Below are 24,604 nucleotides of genomic sequence, written 5' to 3' on the forward strand. Positions count from 1 at the left end.
TCTGTATATACATGGAAATATCTACACCGTGATCTGTATAAACATGGAAATATTTACACCGCTATCTGTATAAAGATGGAAATTTTTACACCGTTATCTGTGTAAATATGGAAATATCTACACCGCTATCTTTATAAACATGGAAATATCTACACCACCATCTGTATAAACATGGAAATACCTACAATACCATCTGTATACACATGGAAATATCTACAAAGACATCTGTATAAATATGGAAATATCTACACCGCCATCTGTATAAACGTGGAAATATCTACACTGCCATCTGTAGAAAGATGGAAAGATCTACACCGCTATCTCTATAAATATGGAAATGTCTACACCGCCATCTGTATAAACATGAAAATATCTACACTGCCATCTCCATAAAGATGGAAGTATCAACTCCGCCATGTGTAAAAACACGGAAATATCTACACTACCATCTGTGAAAACATGGAAATATCTTCACCGCAATCTGTGTAAACATGGAAATATCTACACCGCCATCTGCATGTCCATGGAAATATATACGCCGCCATCTGTATAAATATGGAAATATCTACACGACCATCTGTGTATAGATGGAAATATCAACACCGCCATCTGTACAAACATGGAAATATCTACACCGCTATCTCTATAAACATGGAAATATCTGCACTGCCAACTGTAAAAACATGGAAATACCTATACAGTCATCTGTATAAACATGGAAATATCTACAATGCCATCTGTATACACATGGAAATACCTACACAGCCATCTGTATAAACATGTAAATATCTACACTGCTATCTCTGTAAACATGGAAATATCCACAGAGCCATCTCTATAAACATGAAAATATCTACACTGCCATCTCCATAAACATGGAACTAACTGCTCCGCCATCTGTATAAACATGGAAACATCTACACCGCCATGAGTGTGAATAAGGAAATATCTACAATGCCATCTGTATAAAGATATAAATATCTGCACCGCGAGCTGTATAAACATGGAAATATCTACATCGCCATTTGTATAAACGTGGAAATACCAACAACGCTATCGGTATAAACATGGAAATATCTACAACGTCATCTACATATCCATGGAAATATACTGCACCGCCATCTGTATAAACATGGAAATATCTACACGGTCATCTGTGTATAGATGGAAATATCAACACTGCCATCTGCACAAACATGTAAATATCTGCACCGCTATCTGTATAAACTTGGAAATATCTTCACCGCAGTCTGTATAAACATGGAAATATCTAAACCGCTATCTGTATAAACATGGAAATATCTACACCGCTATCTCTATAAACATGGAAATATCTACACCGTGATCTGTATAAACATGGAAATATTTACACCGCTATCTGTATAAAAATGGAAATTTCTACACCATTATCTGTATAAATATGGAAATATCTACACCGCTATCTCTATAAACATGGAAATATCTGCACCGCCATCTGTATAAACATGGAAATACCTATACAGTCATCTGTGTAAACATGGAAATATCTACACCACCATCTGTATAAACCTGGAAATATCTACAATGCCATCTGTATACACATGGAAATACCAACACGGCAATCTGTGTATAGATGGAAACATCAACACCGCCATCTGTACAAACTTGGAAATATCTACACTGCTAATTCCATAAACATGGAAATATCTACACTGCGTTCTGTATAAACATGGAAATATCTACACCACCATCTCTATAAACATGGAAATATCTACACCCCTATCTGTATAAACATGGAAATATCCACACCGCTATCTGTATAAACATGGAAAAATCAACACCGCTATCTCTATGAACATGGAAATATCTACACCGCCATCTCTATAAACATGGAAATATCTACACCGCGATCAGTATAAACGTGGAAATATCTACACCGCTATCTGTATAAACATGGAAATATCTCCACTGCTATCTCTGTAAACATCGAAATATATACACCGCCATCTGTATAAACATGGAAATACTTACAAAGTTATCGGTATCAACATGGAAATATCTACACCGCCATCTGTATAAACATGGAAATATCTACACAGCCATGAGTATATACATGGAAATATCTACACAGCTATCTATATAAACATAGAAATAACTACACGGCTATCTGTGTAAACATGGAAATATCGACACTTCGGTCTGTATAAACATGGAAATATCTACACCGGTATCTGTATAAACATGGAAATATCTACACCACGATCTGTATAAACATGGAAATATATACACCGCTATCTGTATAAACATGGAAATATCTGCACCGCTATCTCTATAGACATGGAAATATCTACAAAGCCATCTGTATAAACATGGAAATACCTACACAGTCATGTGTAGGAACATGGAAATATCTACACTGCCATCTGTATAAACATAGAAATATCTACACAGCTCTCTGTATAAATATGGAGATATCTGCATAGGCATCTGTATAAACATGGAAATATCTGCACCGCTATCTGTATAAACATGGAACTACCTACAACGCTGTCTGTATAAACATGGAAATATGTACACCGCTATGTGTATAAACATGGAAATAACTCCACTGCTGTCTGTATAAACATGGAAATATCTCCACCGTTATCTGTATAAACATGGAAATATCTACAGCGCCATCTCTATAAACATTGAAATATCTACACTGCCATCTGTAAAAACATAGAAATATCTACCCAGTCAACTGAATAAACATGGACATATCTACAACACCATGTGTATAAACATGGAAATACTTACAATACCATCTGTATAAACATGGAAATATCTACACAGACATCTGTATAAATATGGAAATATCTGCACCGCCATCTCTATAAACATGGAAATATCTACACCGCGATCAGTATAAACGTGGAAATATCTACACCGCTATCTGTATAAACATGGAAATATCTCCACTGCTATCTCTATAAACATCGAAATATATACACCGCCATCTGTATAAACATGGAAATATCTACACGGCCATCTGTATATAGATGGAAATATCAACACCGCCATCTGTACAAACATGGAAATATCTACACCGCTATCTCTATAAACATGGAAATCTCTGCACTGCCATCTGTAAAAACATGGAAATAACTATACAGTCATCTGTATAAACATGGAAATATCTACAATGCGATCTGTATACACATGGAAATATCTGCACAGCCATCTGTATAAACATGTAAATATCTACACTGTTATCTCTATAAACATGGAAATATCTACACCGCCATCTCTATAAACATGAAAATATCTACACAGCCATCTCCATAAACATGGAACTAACTACTCCGCCATCTGTATAAACATGGAAACATTCACACCGCCATCTGTGTGAATAAGGAAATATCTACAATGCCATCTGTATAAAGAAATAAATACCTGCACCGCGAGCTGTATAAACATGGAAATATCTACATCGCTATCTGTAAAAACGTGGAAATACCAACACTGCTATCGGTATAAACATGGAAATATCTACAATGCCATCTATATAAACATGGAAATATCTACACCGCTATGTCTATAAACATGGAAATACCTACACCGCTATCTCTATAAACATGGAAATATCTACACCGCTATCTGTATAAACATGTAAATATCTACACCGCTATCTGTATAAATATGGAAATATCTACACCACGATCTGTATAAACATGGAAATATCTACACCGTGATCTGTATAAACATGGAAATATCTTCACCACGATCTGTATAAACATGGAAATATCTACACCGCTATCTGTATAAACATGGTAATATCTACACCACGATCTTTATAAACATGGAAATATGTACACCGCCATCTGTATAAACTTGGAAATATCTACAATGCCATCTGTAGGAAGATGGAAATATCTACAAAGCAATCTGTGTAAACATGGAAATATCTACACCGATATCTGTGAAAACATGGAAATATCTACACCGCTATCTGTATAAACATGGAAATATCTACACCGCGATCTGTATAAACATGGTAATATCTAGAGCGCCATCTCTATAAACATTAAAATATCTACACTGCCATCTGTAAAAACATGGAAATATCTACACAGTCATCTGAATAAACATGGAAATATCTACATCACCATCTGTATAAACATGGAAGTAACTAAAATACCATCTGTATACACATGGAAATGTCTACACAGATATCTGTATAAATATGGAAATATCTACACCACCATCTGTATAAACATGTAAACATCTACACCGCCATCTGTGTAAATAAGGAAATATCTACAATGCCATCTGTAAAGATATAAATATCGGCACCGCGAGCTGTATAAACATGGAAATATCTACATCGCTATCTGTATAAACGTGGAAATACCAACACCGTTATCGGTATAAACATGGAAATATCTACACCGCCATCGGTATAAACATGGAAATATCTACACAGCCATGTGTACATACATGGAAATATCTACACCGCCATCTACATATCCATAGAAATATCTGCACCGCCATCTGTATAAACATGGAAATATCTACACGGTCATCTGTGTATAGATGGAAATAACACGGCCATCTGTACAAACATGGAAATATCTGCACCGGTATCTGTATAAACATGGAAATATCTACACCACGGTCTGTATAAACATGGAAATATCTACACTACTATCTGTATAAACATGGTAATATCTACACCGCTATCTCCATAAACATGGAAATATCTACACCATGATCTGTATAAACATGGAAATATTTACAGCGCTCTCTGTATAAACATGGAAATTTCTACACCGTTATCTGTATAAATATGGAAATATCTACACCGCTGTCTCTATAAACATGGAAATATCTACACCGCCATCTGTATAAACATGGAAATAACTATGCAGTCATCTGTGTAAACATGGAAAAACCTATATGGTCATCTGTATAATCTTGGAAATATCTACACCACCATCTGTATAAACATGGAAATATCTACAATGCCATCTGTATAAACATGGAAATACCTGCACGGCAATCTGTGTATAGATGGAAACATCAACACCGCCATCTGTACAAACATGGAAATATCTACACTGCTATCTCTATACTCATGGAAATATCTACACTGCGGTCTGTATAAATATGGAAATATCTACACCGATATTTGTATAAACATGGAAATATCTACCCCACGATCTGTATAGACATGAAAATATCTACACTGCCATCTGTATAAACATAGAAATATCTACACAGCTCTCTGTATAAATATGGAAATATCTGCATAGGCATCTGTATAAACATGGAAATATCTGCACCGCTATCAGTATAAACACGGAAATACCTACACCGCTGTCTCTATAAACATGGAAATATGTACACCGTTATGTGTATAAACATGGAAATATCTCCCCTGCTGTCTGTATAAACATGGAAATATCTCCACCGTTATCTGTATAAACATGGAAAAATCTACAGCGCCATCTATGTAAACATTGAAATATCTACACTGCCATCTGTAAAAACATGGAAATATCTACACAGTCATTTGAATAAACATGGAAATATCTACACAACGATCTGTATAAACATGGAAATATATACACCGCTATCTGTATAAACATGGAAATATCTGCACCGCTATCTCTATAGACATGGAAATATCTACAAAGCCATCTGTATAAACATGGAAATAGCTCCACCACTATCTGTATAAACATGGAAATACCTACACAGTCATGTGTAGGAACATGGAAATATCTACACTGCCATCTGTATAAACATAGAATTATCTACACAGCCCTATGTATAAATATGGAGTTATCTGCATAGGCGTCTGTATACACATGGAAATATCTGCACCGCTATCTGTATAAACATGGAAATACCTACACCGCTGTCCCTATAAACATGGAAATATGTACACCGCTATGTGTATAAACATGGAAATATCTCCACTGCTGTATGTATAAAAATGGAAATATCTCCACCGTTATCTGAATAAACATGGAAATATCTACAGCGCCATCTCTATAAACGTTGAAATATCTACATTGCCATCTGTAAAAACATGGAAATATCTACACAGTCATCTGAATAAACATGGAAATATCTACACCACCATCTGTATAAACATGGAAATACCTACAATACCATCTGTATACACATGGAAATATCTACACAGACATCTGTATAAATATGGAAATATCTACACTGCCATCTGTATAAACATGGAAATATCTACACTGCCATCTGTAGAAAGATGGAAATATCTACACCGCTATCTCTATAAACATGGAAATATCTGCACTGCCATCTGTAAAAACATGGAAATACCTATACAGTCATCTGTATAAACATGGAAATATCTACAAAGCCATCTGTATACACATGGAAATATCTACACAGCCATCTGTATAAACATGTAAATATCTACACTGCTATCTCTATAAACATGGAAATATCTGCACCGCCATCTCTATAAACATGAAAATATCTACACTGCCATCTCCATAAACATGGAACTAACTACTCCGCCATCTGTATAAACATGGAAACATCTACACCGCCATCTGTGTGATTAAGGAAATATCTACAATGCCATCTGTATAAAGATATAAATATCTGCACCACGAGCTGTATAAACATGGAAATATCTACATCGCTATCTGCATAAACGTGGAAATGCCAACACCGCTATCGGTATAAACGTGGAAATATCTTCAACGCCATCTATATAAACATGGAAATATCTAAACCGCTATATCTATAAACATGGAAATACCTACACCGCTATCTCTGTAAACATGGAAATATCTACAACGCTATCTGTATAAACACGGAAATATCTACACCGCTATCTGTATAAACATGGAAATATCTACACCGCCATCTGTATCAACATGGAAATATCTACACCACGATCTGTATAAACATGGAAATATCTTCACTACGATCTGTATAAACATGGAAATATCTACAACGCTATCTGTAGAAACATGGTAATATCTACACCACCATCTATATAAAAATGGAAATATCTACACAACCATCTGTATAAACATGGAAATATCTACAATGCCATCTGTATACACATGGAAATACCTACACGGCAATCTGTGTATAGATGGAAACATCAACACCGCCATCTGTACAAAGATGGAAATATCTACACTGCTATCTCTATAAACATGGAAATATCTACACTGCGGTCTGTATAAACATGGAAATATCTACACCGGTATCTGTATAAACATGGAAATATCTACACCACGATCTGCATAAACATGGAAATATATACACCGCTATCTGTATAAACATGGAAATATCTGCACCGCTATCTCTATAAACATGGAAATATCTACAAAGCCATATGTATAAACATGGAAATACCTACAAAGTCATGTGGAGGAACATGGAAATATCTACACTGCCATCTGTATAAACTTAGAAATATCTACAAAGCCCTCTGTATAAATATGGAAATATCTGCATAGGCATCTGTATAAACATGGAAATAACTGCACAGCTATCTGTATAAACATGGAAATACCTACACCGCTGTCTCTATAAACATGGAAACATGTACCCCGCTATGTGTATACACATGGAAATATCTCCACTGCTGTTTGTATAAACATGGAAATATCTCCACCGTTATCTGTATAAACATGGAAAAATCTACAGTGCCATCTATGTAAACATTGAAATATCTACACTGCCATCTGTAAAAACATGGAAATATCTACACATTCATTTGAATAAACATGGAAATATCTACACAACGATCTGTATAAACATGGAAATATATACACCGCTATCTGTATAAACATGGAAATATCTGCACCGCTATCTCTATAGACATGGAAATATCTACAAAACCATCTGTATAAACATGGAAATAGCTACACCACTATCTGTATAAACATGGAAATACCTACACAGTCATGTGTAGGAACATGGAAATATCTACACTGCCATCTGTATAAACATAGAATTATCTACACAGCCCTATGTATAAATATGGAGTTATCTGCATAGGCGTCTGTATACACATGGAATTATCTGCACCGCTATCTGTATAAACATGGAAATACCTACACCGCTGTCTCTATAAACATGGAAATATGTACACCGCTATGTGTATAATCATGGAAATATCTCCACTGCTGTATGTATAAACATGGAAATATCTCCACCGTTATCTGACTAAACATGGAAATATCTACAGCGCCATCTCTATAAACGTTGAAATATCTACACTGCCTTTTGTAAAAACATGGTAATATCTACACAGTCATCTGAATAAACATGGAAATATCTACACCGCCATCTGTATGAACATGGAAATACCTACAATACCATCTGTATACACATGCAAATATCTACACAGACATCTGTATAAATATGGAAATATCTACACCGCCATCTGTATAAACATGGAAATATCTACACTGCCATCTGTAGAAAGATGGAAATATCTACACCGCTATCTGTATAAATATGGAAATATCTACACCGACATCTGTATAAACATGAAAATATCTACACTGCCATCTCCATAAAGATGGAAGTATCTACTCGGCCATGTGTATAAACACGGAAATATCTACACCACCATCTGTGAAAACATGGAAATGTCTACACCGCTATCTGTATAAACATGGAAATATCTACACCGCCATCTTCATGTCCATGGAAATATCTACGCTGCCATCTGTATAAACATGGAAATATCTACACGGCCATCTGTGTATAGATGGAAATATCAACACCGCCATCTGTACAAACATGGAAATATCTACACCGCTATCTCTAAAAACATGGAAATATCTGCACTGCCATCTGTGAAAACATGGAAATACCTATACATTCATCTGTATAAACATGGAAATATCTACAAAGCCATTTGTATACACATGGAAATAACTACAAAGCCATCTGTATAAACATGGAAATATCTACACAGCCATGTGTATATACATGGAAATATCTACACCGCTATCTATATAAACATGGAAATATCTACACCGCTATCTGTATAAACATGGAAATATCTAAACCGCCATCTATATATCCATGGAAATATTTGCACCGCCATCTGTATAAACATGGAAATATCTACACAGTCATCTGTGTAGAGATGGAAATATCAACACCGCCATCTGTACAAACATGGATATATCTGCACCGATATCTGTATAAACATGGAAATATCTACACCGTTACCTGTATAAATATCGAAATATCTACAATGCTATCTCTATAAACATGGAAATATCTACAATGCCATCTATAAAAACATGGAAATATCTCTACAGTCATATGTATAAACATGGAATTATCTATACGGCCATCTGTATAAACATGGAAATATCTTCAATGCCATCTGTATACACATAGAAATACCTACATGGCAATCTGCGTATAGATGGAAACATCAACACCGCCATCTGTAGAAACATGGAAATATCTACAGCGCTATCTGTATAAACATGGAAATATCTACACTGCGGTCTCTATAGACATGGAAATTTCTAAACCGGTATCTGTATAAACATGGAAATATCTACACCACGATCTGTATAAACATGGAAATATTTTCACCGCTATCTGTATAAAAATGGAAATATCTCCACCGCTATCTCTATAAACATGGAAATATCTACAAAGCCATCTGTATAAACATGGAAATACCTACACAGTCATGTGTAGGAACATGGAAAATTCTACACTGCCATCTGTATAAACATGGAAATATCTACAAAGCCCTCTGTATAAATATGGAAATATCTGCATAGGCATCTGTATAAACATGGAAATATCTGCACCGCTATGTGTATAAACATGGAAATACCTACACCGCTGTCTCTATAAACATGGAAATATGTACACCGCTATGTGTATAAACATGGAAATAACTCCACTGCTGTCTGTATAAACATGGAAATATCTCCACCGTTATCTCTATAAACATGGAAATATCTAAAGCGCCATCTCTATAAACATTGAAATATCTACACCGCCTTCCGTATAAACATGGAAATATTTACACCGCCATCTGTATAAACATGGAAATAACTACAAAGTCATCTTTATAAACATGGAAATATCTACAAAGCCATCTGTATAAACATGGAAATATCTACACAGCCATCTGTATATACATGGAATTATCTACACCGCTATCTGTATAAACATGGAAATAACTACACCGCTATTTGTATAAACAAGGATATATCTACGCCGTGATCTGTATAAACATGGAAATATTTACACCGCTATCTTTATAAACATGGAAATTTCTACACCGTTATCTGTATAAATATGGAAATATCTACACCGCTATCTCTATAAACCTGGAAATATCTACACTGCCATCTGTATAAACATGGAAATACATATACAGTCATCTGTGTAAACATGGAAATATCTACACCACCATCTGTATAAACATGGAAATATCTACAATGCCAGCTGTATACACATGGAAATACCTACACGGCAATCTGTGTATAGATGGTAACATCAACATCGCCATCTGTACAAACTTGGAAATATCTACACTGCTATCTCTATAAACATGGAAATATATACACTGCCGTCTGTATAAACATGGAAATATCTACCCCGGTATCTGTATAAACATGGAAATATCTACACCACGATCTGTATAAACATGGAAATATATACACCGCTATCTGTATGAACATAGAAATATCTGCACCGCTATCTCTATAGACATGGAAATAACTACAAAGCCATCTGTATAAACATGGAAATACCAACACAGTCATGTGTAGGAACATGGAAATATCTACACTGCCATCTGTATAAATATAGAAATATCTGCACACCCCTCTGTATAAATATGGAGATATCTGCATAGGCATCTGTATAAACATGGAAATATCTACACCGCAATCTGCATAAACATGGAAATATCTACACCGCTATCTGTATAAATATGAAATATCTAAACCGCTATCTCTATAAAAATGGAAATATCTACACTGCTATCTGTATAAACATGGAAATACCCTCACTGCTATCTCTATGAACATGGATATATCTACACCGCCGTCTCTATAAACATGGAAATATCTACATCGCCATCTGTATAAACATGGAAATATCTATAGCGCTATCTGTATAAACATGGAAATACCTACACAGCTATCTGTATAAACATGGAAATATCTACACTGCGATCTGTATAAACATGGAAATATCTACACCGTGATCTGTATAAACATGAAAATATCTACCCCGCGATGTGTATAAACATGGCAATATCTACACCGCTATCTGTATAAACATGGAAATACTTACAAAGTTATCTGTATAAACATGGAAATATCTACAACGCAATCTGTATAAACATGGAAATATCTACACAGCCATGTGTATATAAATGGAAATATCTACACAGCTCTCTATATAAACATGGAAATAACCACACCGCTATCTGTATAAACATGGAAATATCTCTACTGCTATCTCTTTAAACATCGAAATAACTACACCGCCATCTGTATAAACATGGAAATACTTACAATGTTATCTGTATAAACATGGAAAGATATACACCGCCATCTGCATAAACATGGAAATATCTACACATCCATGTCTACATACATGGAAATATCTTCACCGCTCTCTATATAAACATAGAAATAAGTACAGCGCTATCTGTATATACATGGAAATATCTACACAACCATCTACATATCCATAGAAATATCTGCGCCGCCATCTGTATAAACATGGAAATATCTACACGGTCATCTGTGTATAGATGGAAATATCAACACCGCCATCTGTACAAATATGGAAATATCTGCACCGCTATCTGTATAAACATGGAAATATCTACACCGCGGTCTGTATAAACATGGAAATATCTACTCCGCTATCTGTATAAACATGGAAATACCTACACCGCTATCTTTATAAACATGGAAATACCTACACTGTGATCTGTATAAACATGGAAATACCTATACAGTCATCTGTGTAAACATGGAAATATCTACACCACCATCTGTATAAACATGGAAATATCTACAATGCCATCTGTATACACATGGAAAAACCTACATGGAAATCTGTGTATAGATGGAAACATCAACACCGCCATCTGTACAAACATGGAAATATCTACACTGCTATCTCTAGAAACATGGAAATATCTACACTGAGGTCTGTATAAACATAGAAATATCTACACCGGTATCTGTATAAACATGCTAATATCTACACCACGATCTGTATAAACATGGAAATATATACACCGCTATCTGTATAAACATGGAAATATCTGCAACGCTATCTCTATAAACATGGAAATAACTACAAAGACATCTGTATAAACTTGGAAATACCTACACAGTCATGTGTAGGAACATTTAAATATCTACAATGCCATCTGTATAAACATAGAAATATCTACACAGCCCTCTGTATAAATATGGAAATATCTGCATAGGCATCTGTATAAACATGGGAATATCTGCACCGCTATATGTATAAACATGGAAATACCTACACCGCTGTCTCTATAAACATGGAAATATGTACACCGCTATGTGTATAAACATGGAAATATCTCCACTGCTCCCTGTATAAACATGGAAATATCTCCACCGTTATCTGTATAAACATGGAAATATCTACAGCACCATCTCTATAAACATTGAAATATCTACACTGCCATCTGTAAAAACATGGAAATAGCTACAGAGTCATCTGAATAAACATGGAAATATCTACACCACCATCTGCATAAACATGGAAATACCTACAATACCATCTGTATACACATGGAAATATCTACACAGACATCTGTATAAATATGGAAATATGTACACCGCCATCTGTATAAACTTGGAAATACTTACAAAGTTATCTGTATAAACATGGAAATATCTACACTGAGGTCTGTATAAACATAGAAATATCTACACCGGTATCTGTATAAACATGCTAATATCTACACCACGATCTGTATAAACATGGAAATATATACACCGCTATCTGTATAAACATGGAAATATCTGCAACGCTATCTCTATAAACATGGAAATAACTACAAAGACATCTGTATAAACTTGGAAATACCTACACAGTCATGTGTAGGAACATTTAAATATCTACAATGCCATTTGTATAAACATAGAAATATCTACACAGCCCTCTGTATAAATATGGAAATATCTGCATAGGCATCTGTATAAACATGGGAATATCTGCACCGCTATATGTATAAACATGGAAATACCTACACCGCTGTCTCTATAAACATGGAAATATGTACACCGCTATGTGTATAAACATGGAAATATCTCCACTGCTCCCTGTATAAACATGGAAATATCTCCACCGTTATCTGTATAAACATGGAAATATCTACACCACCATCTGTATAAACATGGAAATACCTACAATACCATCTGTATACACATGGAAATATCTACACAGACATCTGTATAAATATGGAAATATGTACACCGCCATCTGTATAAACTTGGAAATACTTACAAAGTTATCTGTATAAACATGGAAATATCTACACCGCCATCTGTATAAACATGGAAATATCTACACAGCCATGTGTACATACATGGGAATATCTACACCGCTATCTATATAAACATGGAAATATCAACACCGCTATCTGTATAAACATGGAAATATCTACACCGATATCTCTATAAACATGGAAATATCTACACCGTGATCTGTATAAACATGGTAATATTTACACCACTATCTGTATAAACATGGAAAATTCTACACCGTTATCAGTATAAATATGGAAATATCTACACCGCTATCTCTATAAACTTGGAAATATCTACACCGCCATCTGTATAAACGTGGAAATACCTATAAAGTCATCTGTGTAAACATGGAAATATCTTCACCACCATCTGTATAAACATGTAAATATCTACAATGCCATCTGTATACACATGGAAATACCTACACGGCAATCTGTGTATAGATGGAAAGATCAACACCGCCATCTGTACAAACTTGGAAATATCTAGACTGCTATCTCTATAAACATGGAAATATCTACACTGCGGTCTGTATAAACATGGAAATATCTACACCGGTATCTGAATAAACATGGAAATATCTACACCACGATCTGTATAAACATGGAAATATATACACCGCTATCTGTATAAACATGGAAATATCTGCACTGCTATCTCTGTAGACATGGAAATAACTACAAAGCCATCTGTATAAACATGGAAATACCTACACAGTCATGTGTAGGAACATGGAAATATCTACACTGCCATCTGTATAAACATAGAAATATCTGCACAGCCCTCTGTATAAATATGGAGATATCTGCATAGGCATCTGTATAAACATGGAAATATCTACACCGCAATCTATATAAACATGGAAATATCTACACCGCTATTTGTGTAAATATGAAATATCTAAACCACTATCTTTATAAAAATGGAAATATCTACACTGCTATCTGTATAAACATGAAAATATCCTCACTGCTATCTCTATGAACATGGATATATCTACACCGCTATCTCTATAAACATGGAAATATCTACACTGCCATCTCTATAAACATGGAAATATCTACACCGCCATCTGTATAAACATGGAAATATCTACAGCGCTATCTGTATAAACACGGAAATATGTACACTGCTATCTGTATAAACATGGAAATATCTACACTGCGATCTGTATAAACATGGAAATATCTACGCCACGATCTCTATAAACATGGAAATATCTACACCGCTATCTGTATGAACATCGAAATATCTACACAGCTATCTCTATAAACATGGAAATATATACACCGCCATCTGTATAAACATGGAAATACCTCCAAAGTCATCTGTATAAACATATAAATATCTACACAGCCATCCCGTATAAACATGGAAAAATCTACACAGCCATCTGTATATACATGGAAATATCTTCACCGATATCTGTATAAACATGGAAATAACTACACCGCTATTTGTATAAACAAGGAAATATCTACACCACCATCTGTTTAAACATGGAAATATATACACAGACCTCTGTTTATACATGGAAATATCTACACCGCTATCTGTATAAACATGCTAATAACTACACCGCTATCTGTATAAATGTGGAAATATTTGCACCGCTTTCCCTATAAACATGGTAATATCAACACTGCGATCTGTATAAACATGGAAATATCTACACCATGATCAGTATAAACATGGAAACATCTACACCGTGATCTGTATAAACATGGAAATATTTACACCGCCATCTCTATAAACATGGAAATATCTACACCCTATCTGTATTAACATGGAATTATCCACACCGCTCTCTATATAAACATGGAAAAATCAACACCGCTATCTCTATGAACATGGAAATATCTACACCGCCATCTCTATAAACATGGAAATATCTACACCGCGATCAGTATAAACAAGGAAATATCTACACCACTATCTGTATAAACATGGAAATATCTCCACTGCTATCTCTATAAACATCGAAATATGTACACCGCCATCTGTATAAACATGGAAATACTTACAAAGTTATCTGTATAAACATGGAAATATCTACACAGCCATCTGTATAAACATGGAAATGTCTACACAGCCATGTGTATATACATGGAAATATCTACACTGCTATCTATATAAACATGGAAATAAGTACACCGCTTTCTGTATAAACATAGAAATAGTTACACCACCATCTACATATCCATAGAAATATCTGCGCCGCCATCTGCATAAACATTGAAATATCTACACGGTCATCTGTGTATAGATGGAAATATCAACAGCGCCATCTGTACACACATGGAAATATCTGCAACGCTATCTGTATAAACATGGAAATATTTACACCGCGGTCTATAAAAACATGGAAATATCTACATCGCTATCTGTATAAACATGGAAATATCTACACTGCTATCTCTATAAACATGGAAATATCTACACCGTGATCTGTATAAACATGGAAATATTTACACGACTATCTGTATAAACGTGGAAATATCTACACCGTTATCTGCATAAATATTCAAATATCTACACCGCTATCTCTATAAACATGGAAATATCTACACCTCCATCTGTATAAACATGGAAATATCTACACTGTTATCTCTATAAACATGGAAATATCTACAATGCCATCTGTAAAAACATGGAAATACCTATACAGTCATCTGTATAAACATGGAAATATCTACACCACCATCTGTATAAACATGGAAATATCTACAATGCCATCTGTATACACATGGAAATATCTACACAGCAATCTGTGTATAGATGGAAACATCAACACCGCCATCTGTACTAACATGGAAATATCTACACCGCTATCTCTATAAACATGGAAATATCTACACTGCGGTCCGTATAAACATGGAAATATCTACACCGTTATCTGTATAAACATGGAAACGTCTACACCACGATCTGTATAAACATGGAAATATTTACACCGCTATCTGTATAAACCTGGAAATATCTGCACCGCTATCTCTATAAACATGGAAATATCTACAAAGCCATGTGTATAAACATGGAAATACCTACACAGTCATGTGTAGGAACACGGAAATATCTACACTGCCTTCTGTATAAACCTGGAAATATCTACACAGCCCTCTGTCTAAATATGGAAATATCTGCATAGGCATGTGTATAAACATGGAAATATCTGCACCGCTATCTGTATAAACATGGAAATACCTACACCGCTGTCTCTATAAACATGGAAATATGTACACCGCTATGTGTATAAACATGGAAATATCTCCACTGCTCTCTGTATAAACATAGAAATATCTCCACCGTTATCTGTATAAACATGGAAATATCTACAGCGCCATCTCTATAAACATTGAAATATCTATACTGCCATCTGTAAAAACATGTAAATATCTACACAGTCATCTGAATAAACATGGAAATATCTACACCACCATCTGTATAAACATGGAAATAACTACAATACCGTCTGTATACACATGGAAATATCTACACAGACATCTGTATAAATATGGAAATATCTACACTGCCATCTGTATAAACATGGAAATATCTACGCAGCCATCTGGATATACATGGAAATATCTACACCGCTATCTGTATAAACAAGGAAATATCTACACCGCTATTTGTATAAACAAGGAAATATTTACACTGTGATCTGTATAAACATGGAAGTATCTACACCGCCATCTCTATAAACATGGAAATATCTACACCCCTATCTGTATAAACATGGAAATATCCACACCGCTATCTCTATAAACATGGAAAAATCAACTCCGCTATCTCTATGAACATGGAAATATCTACACCGCCATCTCTATAAACATGGAAATATCTACACCACGATCAGTATAAACATGGAAATATCTACACCGCTATCTGTATAAACATTGAAATATCTCACCTGCTATCTCTGTAAACATCAAAATATCTACACCGCCATCTGTATAAACATGGAAATATCTACACAGCCATGTGTACATACATGGAAATATCTACACAGCCATGTGTACATACATGGAAATATCTACACCGCTATCTATATAAACATGGAAATAACTACACTGCTATTTGTATAAACATGGAAATATCTACACCGCCATCTACATATCCATGGAAATATATGCGCCGCCATCTGTATAAACATGGAAATATCTACACGGTCATCTGTGTATAGATGGAAATATCAACAACGCCATCTGTACAAACATGGAAATATCTACACCGCTATATGTATAAACATGGAAATATCTACACCGCTATCTGTATAAATATGAAATATCTAAACTGCTATCTCTATAAAAATGGAAATATCTACACTGCTATCTGTATAAACGTGAAAATATCCTCACTGCTATCTCTATGAACATGGATATATCTACACCACTATCTCTATAAACATGGAAATATCTACACCGCCATCTCTATAAACATGGAAATATCTACACCGCCATCTGTATAAACATGGAAGTATCTACACTGCGACCTGTATAAACATGGAAATATCTACACCGCGATCTCTATAAACTTGGAAATATCTACACCGCTATCTGTATAAACATGGAAATATCTACAGAGCTATCTCTATTATCATGGAAATATCTACACCGCCATCTGTATAAACATGGAAATAACTACAAAGTCTTCTGTATAAACATGGAAATATCTACACAGCCATCTGTATAAACATGGAAATATCTACACAGCCATCTGTATATACATGGAGATATCTACACCGATATCTGTATAAACATGGAAATAACTACACCGCTATTTGTATAAACAAGGAAATATCTACACCACCATCTGTTTAAACATGGAAATATATACACAGACATCTGTTTATACATGGAAATATCTACACCGCTATCTGTATAAACATGATAATAACTGCACCGCTATCTGTATAAATGTGGAAATATTTGCACCGCTATCCCTATAAACATGGTAATATCAACAACGCGATTTGTATAAACATGGAAATATCTACACCATGATCAGTATAAACATGGAAACATCTACACCGTGATCTGTATAAACATGGAAATATCTACACCCCTATCTGTACAAACATGGAAACATCCACACCGCTCTCTATATAAACATGGAAAAATCAACACTGCTATCTCTATGAACATGGAAATATCTACACCGCCATCTCTATAAACTTGGAAATATCTACACCGCGATCAGTATAAACATGGAAATATCTACACCGCTATCTGTATGAACATGGAAATATCTCCACTGCTATCTCTATAAACATCGAAATATCTACACCGCCATCTGTATAAACATGGAAATACTTCCAAAGTAATCTGTATAAACATGGAAATATCTACACAGTCATCTCTATAAACATGGAAATGTCTACACAGCCATGTGTATATACATGGAAATATCTTCACCGCTATCTATATAAACATGGAAATAACTACACCGCTTTCTGTATAAATATGGAAATATTTACACCGCCATCTACATATCCATAGAAATATCTGCGCCGCCATCTGCATAAACATTGAAATATCTACACGGTCATCTATGTATAGCTGGAAATATCAACCCCGCCATCTGTACAAACATGGAAATATCTGCAACGCGATCTGTATAAACATGGAAATATTTACACCGCCGTCTGTATAAACATGGAAATATCTACATCGCTATCTGTATAAACATGGAAATATCTACACTGCTATCTCTATAAACATGGAAATATCTACACCGTGATCTGTATAAACATGGAAATATTTACACGGCTATCTGTATAAACGTGGAAATATCTACACTGCTATCTCTATAAACATGGAAATATCTACAATGCCATCTGTAAAAACATGGAAATACCTATACAGTCATCTGTATAAACATGGAAATGTCTACACCACCATCTGTATAAACATGGAAATATCTACAATGCCAGCTGTATACACATGGAAATATCTACACAGCAATCTGTGTATAGATGGAAACATCAACACCGCCATCTGTGCAAACATGGAAATATCTACACCGCTATCTGTATAAACATGGAAATAACTACACTGTGGTCCATAAAAACATGGAAATATCTACAACGGTATCTGTATAAACATGGAAATATCTACACCAAGATATGTATAAACATGGAAATATTTACACCGAAATCTGTATAAACATGGACATATCTGCACCTCTATCTCTATAAACATGGAAATATCTACAAAGCCATCTGTATAAACATGGAAATACCTACACAGTCATGTGTAGGAACTCGGAAATATCTACACTGCCATCTGTATAAACCTGGAAATATCTACACAGCCGTCTGTATAAATATGGAAATATCTGCATAGGCATCTGTATAAACATGGAAATATCTGCACCGCTATCTGTATAAACATGGAAATACCTACACCACTGTCTCTATAAACATGGAAATATGTACACCGCTATGTGTATAAACATGGAAATATCTCCACTGCTCTCTGTATAAACATGGAAATATCTCCACCGTTATCTGTATAAACATGGAAATATCTACAGCGCCATCTCTATAAACATTGAAATATCTACACTGCCATCTGTAAAAACATGGAAATATCTACACAGTCATCTGAATAAACATGGAAATATCTACACCACCATCTGTATAAACATGGAAATACCTACAATACCATCTGTATACACATGGAAATATCTACACAGACATCTGTATAAATATGGAAATATCTACACTGCCATCTGTATAAACATGGAAATATCTACACTGTCATCTGTAGGAAGATAGAAATATCTACACCGCTATCTGTATAAATATGGAAATATCTACACCGGCATCTCTATAAACATGAAAATATCTACACTGCCATCTCCATAAAGATGGAGGTATCTACTCCGCCATGTGTATAAACACGCAAATATCTACACCACCATCTGTGTAAACATGGAAATATCTACACCGCTATCTGTATAAACATGGAAATATCTACACTGCCATCTGCAAGTCCATGGAAATATCTATGCCGCCATCTGTATAAACATGGAAATATCTACACGGCCATCTGTGTATAGATGGAAATATCAGCACCGCCATCTGTACAAACATGGAAATATCTACAGCGCTATCTCTATAAACATGGAAATATCTGCACTGCCATCTCTAAAAACATGGAAATATCTACACAGCCATCTGTATAAACATGTAAATATCTACACTGCTATCTCTATAAACATGGAAATATCTACACCGCGATCTCTATAAACATGAAAATATCTACACTGCCATCTCGATAAACATGGAACTAACTACTTCTCCATCTGTATAAACATGGAATCATCTACACCGCCATCAGTGTGAATAAGGAAATATCCACAATGCCATCTGTATAAAGATATAAATATTTGCCCCGCGAGCTGTATAAACATGGAAATATCTACATTGCTATCTGTATAAACGTGAAAATAACAACACCGTTATCGGTAAAAACATGGAAATATCTACAACGCCATCTATATAAACATGGAAATATCTACACCGCTAGGACTATAAACATGGAAATACCTACACCGCTATCTCTATAAACATGGAAATATCTCCACTGCTATCTCTATAAACATCGAAATATCTACACCGGCATCTGTATAAACATGGAAATACTTACAAAGTTATCTGTATAAACATGGAAATATCTACCCCGCCATCTGTATAAACATGGAAATATCTACACAGCCATGTGTACATACATGGAAATATCTACACCGCTATCTATATAAACATGGAAATAACTACACCGCTATCTGTAAAAAAATGGAAATATCTACACTGCCATCTACATAATCATGGAAATATCTGCGCCGCCATCTGTATAAACATGGAAATAACTACACGGTCATCTGTGTATAGATGGAAATATCAACACCGCCATCTGTACAAACATGGAAATATCTGCACCGCTATCTGTATAAACATGGAAATATCTACAACGATATCTGTATAAACATGGAAATATCTACACCGCTATCTCTATAAACATGGAAATACCTACAAAGCCATCTGTATAAACATGGAAATACTTACACCGCTAATTCTATAAATATGAAAATAGCCACACCGCAATCTGTATAAACATGGAAATATCTACACTGCCATCTGAATAAACATGGAAATATCTACACTGCCATCTGTATACACATGGAAATATCTACACAGTCATCTGTATAAACATTGAAATATCTCCACCGCTATCTGTCTAATCATGGAAATATCTCCACCGCTATCTGTAAAAACATGGAAATATCTACACCGCTATCTGTATAAACATGGAAATGTCTACAACGCTATCTGTATAAACATGGATATATCTACTCCGCTATCTGTATAAACATGGAAATATTTACATCGCTATCTGTATAAACATGGAAATATTTCCACCGCAATCTGTGTAAACATAGAAATATCTACACCGCTATCTTTATAAACATGGAAATAGCTACACCGCTATGTGTATGTACATGAAAATATCTACACCGCTATCTGTATAAAGATGGAAATATATACATTACGATCTGTATAAACATGGATATATCTACACCGCTATCTGTATAAACATGGAAACATCTACACCGCTATCTGTATAAACATGGAAATGTCTACACCGCTATCTGTATAACTATGGAAATATCTACACCGCTATCTCTATAAACATGGAAATGTCTACAGCACTGTCTGTATAAACATGGAAATATCTTCTTGGCTATCTCTCTAAACATGGAAATATCTACACCACCATATGTATAAACATGGAAATAACTACACAGTCATCTGTATAAACATGGAAATATCTACCCCACTATCTGTATAAACATGGAAATATCTACACTGCAATCTGTATAAACATGGAAATAACTACACAGCCATCTCTATAAACATGGAAATATGTACATCGCTATCTGTATAAACATGGAAATATCCACACCGCTATCTGCGTAACACGGAAATATTTACACCGCCATCTGTAAAAAACATGGAAATATCTACACAGTCATCTGTATAAACATGGAAATATCTACACCCCATCCGTAAAAACATGGAAATCTCTACACCGCTGTCTCTACAAACATGGAAATACCTGCACCGCTATCTGTATAAACTCGGAAATATCGACACCGCTATCTGTATAAACTTGGAAATATGTACACTGCCATCTCTATAAACATGAAAATATTCCACTGCTATCTGTATAAACTTGAAAATATGTCCACCGCTATCTGTATAAACATGGAAATATCTAGACCGCTATCTGTATAAACATTCAAATATCTACATTGATATCTGTGAAAACATGGAAATATCGCCTTCGCAATCTGTATAAACATGGAAATATCTACACCGCTATCTGTATAAACATGGAAATATCTACACCGCAATCTGTACAAACAAGCAAATATCTACAGCGCTATCTTTATAAACATGGAAATATCTACACCGCAATCTGTATAAACATGGATATATCTACACCGCTATCTGTATAAACATGGAAATATCTACACCGCTATCTGTAAAAAACATGGAAATATCTACACTGCCATCTGTATAAAGATGGAAATATCTACACCGTGAGCTGCATAAACATGGAAATATCTACATCGCTATCTGTATAAACATGGAAATACCAACACCGTTATCTGTATAAACATGGAAATATCTACACCGCTATCTCTATGAACATGAAAATACTAACACCACCATCTCTATAAACATGGGGATATTTACATCGCTGTCTCTATAAAAATAGAAATATCTACACCGCCGTCTCTATAAACATGGAAATATCTACACCGCTATCTGTATAAACATGGAAAAATCTTCACTGCCATCTTTATAAACATGGAAATATCTACACCGCCATCTCTACAAAGATGGAAATATCTACACCGCAATCTGTATAATTATGGAAATACCTACACCGCTATCTCTATAGACATGGAAATAACTACACCGCTATCTGTATAAACATGGAAATATCTACACCGCTATCTCTATAAAAATGGAAATGTCTACACCGCTGTCTGTATAAACATGGAAATATCTTCATGGCTATCTCTCTAAACATGGAAATATCCACACCGCCATATGTATAAACATGGAAATACCTACACAGTCATCTGTATAAACATGGAAATATCTACCCCAGTATCTGTATAAACATGGAAATATCTACACTGCAAACTGTATAAACATGGAAATAACTACACAGCCATCTCTATAAACATGGAAATATCTACATCGCTATCTGTATAAACATGGAAATATCCACACCGCTATCTGCGTAACATGGAAATATTTACACCGCCATCTGTGAAAAACATAGAAATATCCACACACTCATCTGTATAAACATGGAAATATCTACACCACCATCTGTATAAACATGGAAATATCTATATTGCCACCTGTATACACATGGAAATATCTACACAGCCATCTGTATAAACATGGAAATATCTACACCGCTATCTCTATAAACATGGAAATACCTGCACCACTATCTGTATAAACAAGGAAATATGTACACCACTATCTGTATATACTTGGAAATATCTACACTGCCATCTCTATAAACATGAAAATACGTCCACCGCTATCTGTATAAACTGGAAAGTATCTCCACCACTATCTGTATAAACATGGAAATATCTACACCGCTATCTGTATAAACATGGAAATATCTACACCGCTATCTGTACAAACATGGAAATATCTAGACCGCTATCTGTATAAACATTCAAATATCTACATTGCTATCTGCATAAATATGGAAATATCTCCACCGCTATCTCTATAAACATGGAAATATCTACACCGCTATCTGTATAAACATGGAAATATCTGCACCGCTATCTGCATAAACATGCAAATATCTACAGCGCTATCAATATAAACCTGGAAATATCCACACTGAAATCTCTATAAACATGGAAATATCTACAACACTATCTTTGTAAACATGGAAATACCTACACAGCTGTCTGCGTAAACATGGAAATATGTACACCGCAATATG

This window comes from Pan troglodytes, chromosome 13, assembly GCF_028858775.2.
Source record: "Pan troglodytes isolate AG18354 chromosome 13, NHGRI_mPanTro3-v2.0_pri, whole genome shotgun sequence".
Lineage (NCBI taxonomy): Eukaryota > Metazoa > Chordata > Mammalia > Primates > Hominidae > Pan > Pan troglodytes.